The sequence below is a fragment of the Pseudophryne corroboree genome, assembly GCF_028390025.1.
Source record: "Pseudophryne corroboree isolate aPseCor3 chromosome 3 unlocalized genomic scaffold, aPseCor3.hap2 SUPER_3_unloc_6, whole genome shotgun sequence".
NCBI classification, from domain to species: Eukaryota; Metazoa; Chordata; class Amphibia; order Anura; family Myobatrachidae; genus Pseudophryne; species Pseudophryne corroboree.
This window is the reverse complement of record NW_026967552.1, coordinates 2302962-2317076: the sequence shown is the minus strand read 5'-3', so window position 1 is coordinate 2317076 and position 14115 is coordinate 2302962. Positions and strand designations below refer to the sequence as shown.

The 14115-nt window shown below is 40.4% G+C and overlaps 1 pseudogene; it reads right to left on the bottom strand.

Moving 5' to 3' along the window:
- The window catches only part of LOC134984522 (zinc finger protein 585A-like), a 57342-nt pseudogene extending 44878 nt beyond the window's left edge, over positions 1-12464 (bottom strand).
- Positions 12465-14115: the final 1651 nt, after the last annotated feature.

The following is a 14115-nucleotide window of genomic DNA, read 5'->3' as shown; positions in this document are numbered from 1 at the left end:
GACTCCTGTAACTCTCACCAGTAATAATGTTACTTATATATTTCCCCTTTTCTATATGTAATGTATGGTGTAACTAGATTTGACTCCTGTCATTCTCACCGGTAATAATGTTACTTATACATTTCCCCTTCTGTATATGTAATGTATGGTGTAACTAGATCTGACTTCTGTCATTATCACCAGTAATAATGTTACTTATACATTTCCCCTCCTGCATATGCAAAGTATGGTGTAACTAGATCTGACTCCTGTCATTCTCACGTTACTTATACATTTCCCCTTCTGTATATGTAATGTATGGTGTAACTAAATCTGACTCCTGTCATTATCACCAGTAATAACGATACTTATACATTTCCCCTTCTGTATATGTAACGTATGGTGTAACTAGATCTGACTTCTGTCACTCTCACCAGTAATAATGTTACTTATACATTTCCCCTTCTGTATATGTAACGTATGGTGTAACTAGATCTGACTCCTGTCATCCTCACCAGTAATAATGTTACTTATACATTTCCCCTTCTGTATATGTAACGTATGGTGTAACTACATCTGACTCCTGTCATTCTCACCAGTAATAATGATACTTATACATTTCCCCTTCTGTATATGTGATGTATGGTGTAACTAGATCTTACTCCTGTCATTCTCACCAGTAATAATGTTACTTATACATTTCCCCTTCTGTATATGTAACGCATGGTGTAACTAGATCTGACTCCTGTCATTCTCACCAATAATAATGTTACTTATACATTTCCCCTTATGTATATGTAACGTATGGTGTAACTAGATCTGACTCCTGTCATTCTCACCAGTAATAATGTTACTTATACATTTCCCCTTCTGTATATGGAACGTATGGTGTAACTAGATCTGACTCCTGTAACTCTCACCAGTAATAATGTTACTTATATATTTCCCCTTTTCTATATGTAATGTATGGTGTAACTAGATTTGACTCCTGTTATTCTCACCGGTAATAATGTTACTTATACATTTCCCCTTCTGTATATGTAATGTATGGTGTAACTAGATCTGACTTCTGTCATTATCACCAGTAATAATGTTACTTATACATTTCCCCTCCTGCATATGCAAAGTATGGTGTAACTAGATCTGACTCCTGTCATTCTCACGTTACTTATACATTTCCCCTTCTGTATATGTAATGTATGGTGTAACTAAATCTGACTCCTGTCATTATCACCAGTAATAATGATACTTATACATTTCCCCTTCTGTATATGTAACGTATGGTGTAACTAGATCTGACTCCTGTTATTCTCACCAGTAATAATGTTACTCATACATTTCCCCTTCTGTATATGTAATGTATGGTGTAACTAGATCTGACTCCTGTCAGTCTCACCAGTAATAATGTTACTTATACATCACTTTGCTCCCAATAGCACTCACAGAACTTTACATTCACATTTACACAGAGCACAAGATACGCAATAAGTAGAACAGAATAAAGACCTCAGCATGTGGGATGTATATTTAGGAAGTGAAGGAACATTAATGAAACATGTGAGTAACAGTCATCAGTCTGTTTGTGGTCTCCAGGGTGGAGGTCTCTTGGACTGTGCGAGGCAGCAGGTTCCATGGTCAGGGCTGCATAGCTAACAGATCAACCACAAATGAAATACAGCAGATTCTTGGTACTGCTGGTAACAGTCTGAGGGGGAGAGGTAGGGAATTCCAGAGAAAGGGAGCAGCACGTGAAAAATCTTGGATAGGAGTGGGAGGAAGTAATCAGAAGACAGTGAGTCGGCGTGCATTAGCATATGGACCTGTTTCGCTAGGACTGAGTCACGGCCAACTGGCATCACCCACACCTGGAGCTCAGCTAGACATTTAGTATTGGTATTTTTTTCAGTACCCGGAGCAAAGACAGGTTATATGCATAGTAGAGGTAAAGGAGGACATGACGTCTTATTATTTCACCCAGTAGCAGCATGTATATTGTAAAAAAAACAAAACACAGGACATAGGATAAAGCCTGAAGGAACAATGCAGGGAAATGGTGAAGATGAGTATACTCCAGAAGATTAAAATGGTTCCCCAGCTGTGATGTCTACTGTGTCCAACAAGAGCTGATTTATTAATCACTCAGAGCATGCAAATGACTTTACACCTCTGTGAGTTCTCTCATGTTGAACAATTTGTGATTTCTGTGTAAACCCTTTCCCACACTCAGAACATTAAAATGGCCTCTCACCTGTGTGACTTCTCTCATGTCTAACAAGATGTGATTTCTGTATAAACCCTTTCCCACACTCAGGACATGAAAATGGCTTCTCTCCAGTGTGACTTCTCTCATGTTGAACAAGATTCGATTTCAGTGAAAAACATTTCCCACACTCAGAACATGTAAATGGCTTCACTCCAGTGTGACTTCTCTCATGTATAACAAGATATGACTTGTGTGAAAAACCTTTTCCACACTCAGAACAAGAAAATGGCTTCTCTCCAGTGTGACTTCTCTCATGTTGAACAAGATTCGATTTCAGTAAAAAACATTTCCCACACTCAGAACATGTAAATGGCTTCACTCCGGTGTGACTTCTCTCATGTGTAACAAGATGTGACTTGTGTGAAAAACCTTTTCCACACTCAGAACAAGAAAATGGCTTCTCTCCAGTGTGACTTCTCTCATGTTGAACAAGACATGATTTGTGTGAAAAACCTTTTCCACACTCAGAACAAGAAAATGGCTTCTCTCCAGTGTGACTTCTCTCATGTTGAACAAGATTTGATTTCAGTGAAAAACATTTCCCACACTCAGAACATGTAAATGGCTTCTCTCCGGTGTGACTTCTCTCATGTCTAATAAGAGTTGATTTCAGTGCAAAACATTTCCCACACTCAGAACATGATAATGGCTTCTCTCCGGTGTGACTTCTCTCATGTCTGATAAGAGTTGATTTCAGTGCAAAACATTTTCCACACTCAGAACATGAAAATGGCTTCTCTCCGGTGTGACTTCTCTCATGTTGAACAAGATGTAATTTCCGTGTAAAACATTTCCCACACTCAAAACATGTAAATGGCTTCTCTCCAGTGTGACTTCTCTCATGTTGAACAAGACATGATTTGTGTGAAAAACCTTTTCCACACTCAGAACAAGAAAATGGCTTCTCTCCAGTGTGACTTCTCTCATGTTGAACAAGATTCGATTTCAGTGAAAAACATTTCCCACACTCAGAACATGTAAATGGCTTCTCTCCGGTGTGACTTCTCTCATGTATAACAAGATGTGATTTCCGTGTAAAACATTTCCCACACTCAGAACATGTAAATGGACTCTCACCTATGTGAGTTTTCTGATGTATGACAAAATTTGATTTGGATGTAAAACATTTCCCACACTCAGAACATGAAAATAGCTTCTCTCCGGTGTGACTTCTCTCATGTATAACAAGAAATGATTTCCGTGCAAAACATTTTCCACACTCAGAACATATCAGTGGCCTCTCACTTGCCTTAGCTGGCTGATGTGTAATAAGCTTTGTGTTCTGTGTAAAACATGGTGCACCTATAGAACAGGGAAACACTGTATCTACTCTTAGAGCTGTAACAGATGCACCAATATCAGAGGGATCAGGAGAACATTTCCCAGGATCAGAGGGATCAGCTGATAGAGCTGGATGTATAATTGGGGTAATGGGGTTATCTCCTGGAGAATCCGGTCTACTGTCATTATCTTTTATTTCACAATCCGGGGATGATATTAGATGTCCTTCTGAGATATTCCTGCTTGTGTGTCCATCTGCCGGAAATAAAATACATTTTGGAAATGTGAATTTTCATTAAACAATTAAAATCTGGTAAAGATCATGATCAAAACTGGAAAATTACTATAAAATGAGTAGACAAGACCCAGGGTGTTACATGGTACAATATATAATTCTGTAACAGACAGTGGGGTAAATTTACTAAAGGTCCCGATTTTGGCCGAGATGCCGTTTTTTCTTCAAAGTGTCATCTCGGTCATTTACTAAACTCAAATCACGGCAGAGATGAGGGCATTCTTATTTTTTTTGGAGTAGTTGTAAAAAAATACGAATGAATACACCATCGGTCAAAATACGCCAGCAAATTAGTAGAACTCGGTCATTTACTAAAAAGTGCAAATCTCCAATGCTGGGAACTTTCTGCCCTGCGGTTGACCTAAAGTGACGTCACCGCTGAGCAGAAAGTTCCCAGCATTGGTTACAATGGAGCGCATAGGCGCTACATTGTAACACTGCCGTGTGCCGCCTGTCACTCAGTACAGGAGCACACAGCAGATCAGGAGAGTGCTACAACGTGGCGCTCCCTGATTGGCTGAAGAAACCCACTTAGACAGAAGTCAGAGTGGGTTTCTGGCATTCGGGGAAAGGAGTCCCATGTGAAAACATGGGGCCCCTTTCAGTTCGTGGTCGGGACACCGTTTTTTTATTTTCACAAGTACGTGGATTACAAATGGATTTGAAGAGGACCGATCTACACTGGATTTTGTGAGTATAATTTTTTCTACAGGTACCCCATGGATTCTACTGGACAAGAGGACCGACCTGCGTGGGAACATAAGGTAAGTATGTATGTATGTTTGTGTGCGTGTATGTAATAAATCTTTACTTTCAAGGTGTGTGTGTCTTGTGTTTATTTGGGTATTTTTTTAGTAATAGTACTACAGGTACCAGCGGGCCCGTTTTTCCGCCGCATGCTGGTACTTGTGGTTCTCCAAGTACCAGCATGCGGGGGAGGCTTGCTGGGACTTGTAGTACTGCTACTAAAAACAATATCTTTTCATTTACAACAAAGGCTATCAGCCCCCTCATCCGCAGCCCATTGGATGGGGGGGGGACAGCCTCGGGCTTCACCCCTGGCCCTTGGGTGGCTGGGGGGGGACCCCTTGATTGAAGGGGTCCCCACTCCCCCAGGGTACCCCGGCCAGGGGTGACTAGTTGGATTTTTGATGCCACGGCCGCAGGGCACTATATAAAAGTGACCCCCGGCTGTGGCATTATCTGTCCAGCTAGTGGAGCCAGGTGCTGGTTTTAAAAATACGGGGGACCCCTACTCTTTTTGTCCCCCGTATTTTTGGAACCAGGACCAGGCGCAGAGCCCGATGCTGGTTGCTTAAATATGGGGGAACCCCTGTCATTTTTTTCCCCATATTTCTGCAACCAGGATCGGCTCAAAGAGCCCGAGGCTGGTTATGCTTAGGAGGGGGGACCCCACGCAATTTTTTTAAAATTTTTACACTGTTTAATTTAAAAAAAAAAAAAAAAAATGAACCCCAGCACGGATCACACAGATCCGGCCGAGATTAATTTTTAAAAAGTCGGCAGTGTTTTGCTAATCACTGCCGTAAAAATAGAAAAAAAAAACACGAATGACATCAACATCGGAACAAAAGAAAAACCCGAATACGACAGCTTAGTAAATTAGTCGTAATCAATTCAAAAAGTTGCAGTTTTACACTTTAGATGTCATTCGTGATTGAACTTTGACCTTTTTCCGAAAATTACGAATGTTAGTAAATTTACCCCACTGTATCCAGTACTGTATTTCTAATATTGCTTTTATGTTTATCTTGAAAATAATACTAGGAAGCTTGGACAGGAGTGTTACTAACACAGAGATCATGTGGGATTACTAGAGGTGACATGGGCTGTGCAGTAATATAACATCGCCTGGCCATACATTTAGGTAACACTGAGAGATTATGTGGGATTACTAGAGGTGACATGGGCTGTGCAGTAATATAACATCACCTGTGCATACATTTAGGTAACACTGAGAACATGTGGGATTACTAGAGGTGACATGGGCTGTGCAGTAATATAACTTCACCTGTGCATACATTAAGGTAACACTGAGAGATCATGTGGGATTACTAGAGGTGACATGGGCTGTGCAGTAATATAACATCGCCTGTGCATACATTTAGGTAACACTGAGAGATCATGTGGGATTACTAGAGGTGATACGGGCTGTGCAGTAATATAACATCGCCTGGGCATACATTTAGGTAACACTGAGAGATCATGTGGGAATACTAGAGGTGGCATGGGCTGTGCAGTAATATAACATTGCCTGTGCATACATTTAGGTAACACTGAGAGATCATGTGGGATTACTAGAGGTGACATGGGCTGTGCAGTAATATAACATCGCCTGTGCATACATTTAGGTAACACTGAGAGATCATGTGGGATTACTAGAGGTGACATGGGCTGTGCAGTAATATAACATCGCCTGGGCATACATTTAGGTAACACTGAGAGATTAGTGGGATTACTAGAGGTGACATGGGCTGTGCAGTAATATAACATCGCCTGTGCATACATTTAGATAACACTGAGATCATGTGCGATTACTAGAGGTGACATGGGCTGTGCAGTAATATAACATCACCTGTGCATACATTTAGGTAACACTGAGAACATGTGGGATTACTAGAGGTGACATGGGCTGTGCAGTAATATAACTTCACCTGTGCATACATTTAGGTAACACTGAGAGATCATGTGGGATTACTAGAGGTGACATGGGCTGTGCAGTGATATAACATCGCCTGTGCATACATTTAGGTAACACTGAGAGATCATGTGGGATTACTAGAGGTGATACGGGCTGAGCAGTAATATAACATCGCCTGGGCATACATTTAGGTAACACTGAGAGCTCATGTGGGATTACTAGAGGTGGCATGGGCTGTGCAGTAATATAACATTGCCTGTGCATATATTTAGGTAACACTGAGAGATCATGTGGGATTACTAGAGGTGACATGGGCTGTGCAGTAATATAACATCGCCTGTGCATACATTTAGGTAACACTGAGAGATCATGTGGGATTACTAGAGGTGACATGGGCTGTGCAGTAATATAACATCGCCTGTGCATACATTTAGGTAACACTGAGAGATCATGTGGGATTACTAGAGGTGACATGGGCTGTGCAGTAATATAACATCGCCTGTGCATACATTTAGGTAACACTGAGATCATGTGGGATTACTAGAGATGACATGGGCTGTGCAGTAATATAACATCGCCTGTGCATACATTTAGGTAACACTAAGAGATCATGTGGGATTACTAGAGATGACATGGGCTGTGCAATAATATAACATCGCCTGTGCATACATGTAGGTAATACTGAGATCATGTGGGATTACTAGAGATGACATGGGCTGTACAGTAATATAACATTGCCTGTGCATACATTTAGGTAACACTGAGATCATGTGGGATTACTAGAGGTGACATAAGCTGTGCAGTAATATAACATTACCTGTGCATACATTTAGATAACACTGAGAGATTATGTGGGATTACTAGAGGTGACATGGGCTGTGCAGTAATATAACATCACCTGTGCATACATTTAGGAAACACTGAGAGATCATGTGGTATTACTAGAGGTGACATGGGCTGTGCAGTAATATAACATCGCCTGTGCATACATTTAGGTAACACTGAGAGATCATGTGGTATTACTAGAGGTGACATGGGCTGTGCAGTAATATAACATCGCCTGTGCATACATTTAGGTAACACTGAGATCATGTGGGATTACTAGAGGTGACATGGGCTGTGCAGTAATATAACATCACCTGTGCATACATTTAGGTAACACTGAGAACATGTGGGATTACTAGAGGTGACATGGGCTGTGCAGTAATATAACTTCACCTGTGCATACATTTAGGTAACACTGAGAGATCATGTGGGATTACTAGAGGTGACATGGGCTGTGCAGTAATATAACATTGCCTGTGCATACATGTAGGTAATACTGAGATCATGTGGGATTACTAGAGATGACATGGGCTGTACAGTAATATAACATTGCCTGTGCATACATTTAGGTAACACTGAGATCATGTGGGATTACTAGAGGTGACATGAGCTGTGCAGTAATATAACATTACCTGTGCATACATTTAGATAACACTGAGAGATTATGTGGGATTACTAGAGGTGACATGGGCTATACAGTAATATAACATCACCTGTGCATACATTTAGGAAACACTGAGAGATCATGTGGTATTACTAGAGGTGACATGGGCTGTGCAGTAATATAACATCGCCTGTGCATACATTTAGGTAACACTGAGAGATCATGTGGTATTACTAGAGGTGACATGGGCTGTGCAGTAATATAACATCGCCTGTGCATACATTTAGGTAACACTGAGAGATCATGTGTGGGATTACTAGAGGCGACATGGGCTGTGCAGTAATATAACATCTCCTGTGCATACATTTAGATAACACTGAGAGATTATGTGGATTTAATAGAGGTGATATGGGCTGTGCAGTAATATAACATCGCCTGTGCATACATGTAGGTAATACTGAGATCATGTGGGATTACTAGAGATGACATGGGCTGTGCAGTAATATAACATCACCTGTGCATACATTTAGGTAACATTGAGATTATGTGGGATTACTAGAGGTGATATGGGCTGTGCAGTAATATAACATCGCCTGTGCATACATGTAGGTAACACTGAGAGATCATGTGGGATTACTAGAGATGACATGGGCTGTGCAGTAATATAACATCGCCTGTGCATACATTTAGGTAACACTGAGATCATTTGGGATTACTAGAGATGACATGGGCTGTGCAGTAATATAACATCGCCTGTGCATACATGTAGGTAATACTGAGATCATGTGGGATTACTAGAGATGACATGGGCTGTGCAGTAATATAACATCGCCTGTGCATACATGTAGGTAACACTGAGAGATCATGTGGGATTACTAGAGGTGATACGGGCTGAGCAGTAATATAACATCGCCTGGGCATACATTTAGGTAACACTGAGAGCTCATGTGGGATTACTAGAGGTGGCATGGGCTGTGCAGTAATATAACATTGCCTGTGCATATATTTAGGTAACACTGAGAGATCATGTGGGATTACTAGAGGTGACATGGGCTGTGCAGTAATATAACATCGCCTGTGCATACATTTAGGTAACACTGAGAGATCATGTGGGATTACTAGAGGTGACATGGGCTGTGCAGTAATATAACATCGCCTGTGCATACATTTAGGTAACACTGAGAGATCATGTGGGATTACTAGAGGTGACATGGGCTGTGCAGTAATATAACATCGCCTGTGCATACATTTAGGTAACACTGAGATCATGTGGGATTACTAGAGATGACATGGGCTGTGCAGTAATATAATATCGCCTGTGCATACATTTAGGTAACACTGAGATCATGTGGGATTACTAGAGGTGACATGGGCTGTGCAGTAATATAACATCGCCTGTGCATACATTTAGGTAACACTAAGAGATCATGTGGGATTACTAGAGATGACATGGGCTGTGCAATAATATAACATCGCCTGTGCATACATGTAGGTAATACTGAGATCATGTGGGATTACTAGAGATGACATGGGCTGTACAGTAATATAACATTGCCTGTGCATACATTTAGGTAACACTGAGATCATGTGGGATTACTAGAGGTGACATAAACTGTGCAGTAATATAACATTACCTGTGCATACATTTAGATAACACTGAGAGATTATGTGGGATTACTAGAGGTGACATGGGCTGTGCAGTAATATAACATCACCTGTGCATACATTTAGGAAACACTGAGAGATCATGTGGTATTACTAGAGGTGACATGGGCTGTGCAGTAATATAACATCGCCTGTGCATACATTTAGTTAACACTGAGAGATCATGTGGTATTACTAGAGGTGACATGGGCTGTGCAGTAATATAACATCGCCTGTGCATACATTTAGGTAACACTGAGATCATGTGGGATTACTAGAGGTGACATGGGCTGTGCAGTAATATAACATCACCTGTGCATACATTTAGGTAACACTGAGAACATGTGGGATTACTAGAGGTGACATGGGCTGTGCAGTAATATAACTTCACCTGTGCATACATTTAGGTAACACTGAGAGATCATGTGGGATTACTAGAGGTGACATGGGCTGTGCAGTAATATAACATTGCCTGTGCATACATGTAGGTAATACTGAGATCATGTGGGATTACTAGAGATGACATGGGCTGTACAGTAATATAACATTGCCTGTGCATACATTTAGGTAACACTGAGATCATGTGGGATTACTAGAGGTGACATGAGCTGTGCAGTAATATAACATTACCTGTGCATACATTTAGATAACACTGAGAGATTATGTGGGATTACTAGAGGTGACATGGGCTATACAGTAATATAACATCACCTGTGCATACATTTAGGAAACACTGAGAGATCATGTGGTATTACTAGAGGTGACATGGGCTGTGCAGTAATATAACATCGCCTGTGCATACATTTAGGTAACACTGAGAGATCATGTGGTATTACTAGAGGTGACATGGGCTGTGCAGTAATATAACATCGCCTGTGCATACATTTAGGTAACACTGAGAGATCATGTGGGATTACTAGAGGCGACATGGGCTGTGCAGTAATATAACATCTCCTGTGCATACATTTAGATAACACTGAGAGATTATGTGGATTTAATAGAGGTGATATGGGCTGTGCAGTAATATAACATCGCCTGTGCATACATGTAGGTAATACTGAGATCATGTGGGATTACTAGAGATGACATGGGCTGTGCAGTAATATAACATCACCTGTGCATACATTTAGGTAACATTGAGATTATGTGGGATTACTAGAGGTGATATGGGCTGTGCAGTAATATAACATCGCCTGTGCATACATGTAGGTAACACTGAGAGATCATGTGGGATTACTAGAGATGACATGGGCTGTGCAGTAATATAACATCGCCTGTGCATACATTTAGGTAACACTGAGATCATTTGGGATTACTAGAGATGACATGGGCTGTGCAGTAATATAACATCGCCTGTGCATACATGTAGGTAATACTGAGATCATGTGGGATTACTAGAGATGACATGAACTGGACCCCCTCAACAATAAACTCTCTGATATCCTCGGAGAGATCTGAAGCATCGAGGAAGTACTTTACTGCCTCTATACCCAATTCATGTTTTATAATGGTATAGAGGGAGGTAACGTCGGCCGTCACCAGAAAACTACCCTCCTCCCATTTGATGGTGGCCAGGGCTCCTAGAAAATCTTTGGTGTCCTTCAGGTGGGATTTGTTAGATAAAACCAGGGGCTGGAGAACATAATCTATCACCTGCGATAGATTTGCAGTAAGAGAATCCACCCCCGAAATTATAGGCCTCCCCGGTGGGTCCACCAAGCTTTTGTGGACCTTTGGGAGGATGTATAATACGGGGGTGGTTGGATTCTCCACTAGAATGAAGTTAGATTCTTTGTTGCTTAGAGTTCCTATTTTCTCATATTTCTCAATCATAAGTTTTAATTTGGTTTTAACCTGTTCAGTGGGATTATTCCTGAGTTTCTTATATACAGATGAGTCATTGAGTTGTCTAAAAACTTCATTTTCATATTTTATGGTGTCCAGCAGGACAATACCTCCCCCCTTATCTGCTGGTTTGATAATAAAAGACCCTGGCTTTTTCAATTCAAAACTGCAAGAACGCCCAAAAAGAACCCAAAATCTAACAGCAAAGGAAAGGAAGGCATTAGGCGAATTGAAAAAGCCAGGGTCTTTTATTATCAAACCAGCAGATAAGGGGGGAGGTATTGTCCTGCTGGACACCATAAAATATGAAAATGAAGTTTTTAGACAACTCAATGACTCATCTGTATATAAGAAACTCAGGAATAATCCCACTGAACAGGTTAAAACCAAATTAAAACTTATGATTGAGAAATATGAGAAAATAGGAACTCTAAGCAACAAAGAATCTAACTTCATTCTAGTGGAGAATCCAACCACCCCCGTATTATACATCCTCCCAAAGGTCCACAAAAGCTTGGTGGACCCACCGGGGAGGCCTATAATTTCGGGGGTGGATTCTCTTACTGCAAATCTATCGCAGGTGATAGATTATGTTCTCCAGCCCCTGGTGTTATCTAACAAATCCCACCTGAAGGACACCAAAGATTTTCTAGGAGCCCTGGCCACCATCAAATGGGAGGAGGGTAGTTTTCTGGTGACGGCCGACGTTACCTCCCTCTATACCATTATAAAACATGAATTGGGTATAGAGGCAGTAAAGTACTTCCTCGATGCTTCAGATCTCTCCGAGGATATCAGAGAGTTTATTGTTGAGGGGGTCCAGTTCATCCTTGAAAATAATTTTTTTCTTTTCAAGGACCAATACTACCTTCAGAAGACTGGCACGGCAATGGGCACCAGGTTCGCCCCGAGTTACGCCAACCTTTTTTTGGGATTGTAGGAGGCCAAAACCATATGGTCCTCCAACGTACTCGGGTCGAGCCTGGTGTCCTATGTCCGATATATTGACGATGTTTTTTTCGTTTGGCGGGGCAATATTGACACTCTTAATGCCTTTTGCAATCATCTTAATTCCAACGATAAGAACATAAATTTAACTTTTCAAATTGATCAAGCCACAGTCAACTTTCTTGATATAACAGTTTACATCAAGGATGGTATAATCAACACCAAAACTTTCTCAAAACCCACAGACTCTGGGACGTATATTTCCACGAATAGTTGCCATCACGAAAGTTGGCTTAATTCTATTCCAGTCGGCCAACTTAAAAGACTTAAAAGAAACTGTAGCGAAAATATCATGTTTCAACAACAGGCATCCACATTATAACGAAAGTTTGAGGCCTGTGGCTATAAAAGTGACAAGATTAATAAGGTCCTGGAAGATGTGAATGGAATAGACCGTAAGGACCTACTCAGTACCAACAACGTGAGGAAAGCCAAAGATAAAAAATACGAATGGGCTTTCATTACAGATTTCACTTCACAGCACAGATCAATTGAGAAGATCATAAAAAAACATTGGAATCTTGTTAAGAATGATCCAATCATTGGCCCCTTGGTACCAGATAGACCGGTCCATATTTATCGTAGGGCCCCGAATCTCAAATCAAAACTAGTCTCCAGTACGTTGCATACTCAATTGCCTTCATCTAAAATAAGATCCAAGGGCTTCTTTAGATGCGGCAATTGTATGGGCTGTCGAAGCATCAAAAGTAGGGGATGCAACAAAATTGAGAGAGTAACTATCAATGAGAAAACAGTTGAAATAAGAGATTTCATTACGTGTGACACAAGCAATGTGATCTATGCTGTCACATGTAAATGTAATTTGACCTATATCGGACGAACATCTCGACCATTGAAAACCAGATTGGGAGAGCATGTCCGAAACATTAAAAAAGGTCTTGAAACCCACTCTCTATCAGCCCATTTTAAGCAAAAACACGGTTGCCGTATTTCTGAGGTCTCCGAGTTTTACGGACTAAGACATATAAAGGGGAATATACGCACCAGCAATACAGCAACTCTGTTAGCAAAAACAGAAATGAGCCTTATTTTCAATTATAACACACTAGACCCTATGGGCCTTAATAGTGACTTTGAGATCAAATGGTTCATGTAGTTTTTTCTCTTTTTCCTTTTTGTCTCTCCCAGTTCAATGTTTAATAGAGACTAATAAATATATAATATATTAATTATAGACCCCATTTAGGGGTATCTATGATACTTTCAGCTGCAGAAGGCTTTACACAAAACAAACACTAGACACTTGTAAAAAAGGTATAATATCCTTTATTTATTTATAAAAAAAATGGAATTTTGTCACTTTATATATTGTGCACTTATCACTTTAAATAATTTATCCCACATAGTTTTCTTCATCAAACTGAGATCACAAAGAGGGGTACACAATATACTCCAGGTAGACAGTATAAACTGTACTACAGAATAACGGTTAGACACTTGTATATAGTATATTTAATGCAGATAACCCCGATAAGGGGAATTTGTCACATGTTTAATACATAATGGCACTGATGGCACTTTATAATTATACTAAACAATGCACTATTCTCTCTCGATTAATAATATTATTTGTATATGTTTGGAATCACGGGAGATGTATTTTCATACAGTTGTATGCAGATTGCAATCTTGTTTTTTAGAACCTAATCCATCTAACATACCATGACGTCACTTAAAGAATCTATCTT